Here is a 1,671-nt window from a genome sequence, read left to right as displayed (position 1 = left end):
CCTAGGAATAGTGAATATGAAACTAGGGTTAACTATAAAATATGTAAATCAATGTGTGAGCATGTGTGATGAACATCTATACATGAGTTGATTGAATTGAACAAATTTGATTAACTATTATTATAAGTCTTGCTTGATACGAACTAAACACTAGGAAACTTGTTAGTTTAATCAACTGGCCATTGTTTGAATTAACTTGTCTACTAAAGGATTGGTAATAATGAACATGAACCCAATCACATTAGCAATCGGTAACCATTGACATATTAATCCATTGCACTTACCACGAAATCAACCATAGGAATAAGTGAATCGAATCTGAACAGAAGTCTCTTTTATCATTGAATCTAGTTGTCCTTTCTTGTTCTTCTTAGTTGTTAATTGTCTTTGTTTGAAAGTTAATTGATTGATTAAGTTTCTAGTCTTGCAAAACTAGAGAAACCCCCTCTTTTATTATTTGTTTTTAATTAGGTAATACTAGTACTTAATTTGATTGTTACCGTTCCCTGTGTTCGATACCCTACTTGCTTAAACTATACTATTAATCGATAGGTTCACTGCCTTTCGTGTGTTTAATTTGTGTTTGAAGTAATAGGATTAAAACTAGTGCGTTTTACACACATCAAGTTTTTGGCGCCGTTGCCGGGGAACGGTTCTAATAGTTAATTTTATTTGCTAGTGTTATCGATCCTTTGTGTGAGATTTATCTCATATAAAGTTACACGTTTTCTGTTTTAATTTTTATTATAATATTATTATGTATTTTCCAAATCTCTATGCTTTTGATGCTTTTCTTGAGGAAGTAGTACAGGAAATTGAGCAAGAAGATGAGGAATATGACTCAGATGAGGATTTGATGAAATTTGGAAGATGGTTAGATAACATCTTGCCTAATAAACAAGAGCAATCTGAGTTACAAGAGCTAGATCTACAAGATGAAGAATTTAATCCAGAAAAAGATTTGGAGGAGCTGGAAAGATTGCTAGCAGAAGGGTCAGATGAAGAACAAGAACAAGCTGAATGGCAGGAACCAAGCTGTGGTTTGACCATTACCACGACATGGCCCCCTGTATTTCCAGTTTGTGTTTCGAAGGATGGGGTGACGATTCCAACTTTGGAGAAAGTTTTGTAACGCGATCCATTTCTGTTTAGTATCCAACCGGTCCCAACCCTTATCAAGATTCTTGGGTTTTATATATTCAAGCTCGTTTGGCCAATTATAGAAGCAAAGAGCCAAATTTTACAAATTGGTCCACCAAACAAGATATTCAATGCAACAGATGGATTGGCATTGCCTTTATTGGAAGTTTATTAAGTTGAGAGTCCAGCTAAAGATTCGCACAAAAAGAAGCGCTTGCGGGAGGCAACCCGTCATTAGAAGTTTGCTTTTCTTTTTCTTTTTGAACTTCTAGTTTATTAGGGTAGTGTAGGATTTTAATTTAATGATTGTTTTCCTTTTTATTATTTGGTTCTTGATTTTGATCTTTGCAGAAGTTAGGGCGAGAATCGATCAAATTGTTAAAGCGTGAGGAATAAATGTGAAATCGAGTCTAAAACGAGAAGAGTGGGAGAATTGAGTCTAATTACGAGTCCGGTGAATAAATGGCTGAAAGGATGAGCTTTTACTGAAGAAAAATGAGGGGGAATATTGCTATAATCATTCCCTTAAAA

The sequence above is a fragment of the Lactuca serriola genome, chromosome 3 (assembly GCF_051521515.1).
Source record: "Lactuca serriola cultivar US96UC23 chromosome 3, Lser_US96UC23_V15, whole genome shotgun sequence".
NCBI classification, from domain to species: domain Eukaryota; kingdom Viridiplantae; phylum Streptophyta; class Magnoliopsida; order Asterales; family Asteraceae; genus Lactuca; species Lactuca serriola.
Note: the sequence above shows the minus strand (reverse complement) of the source record.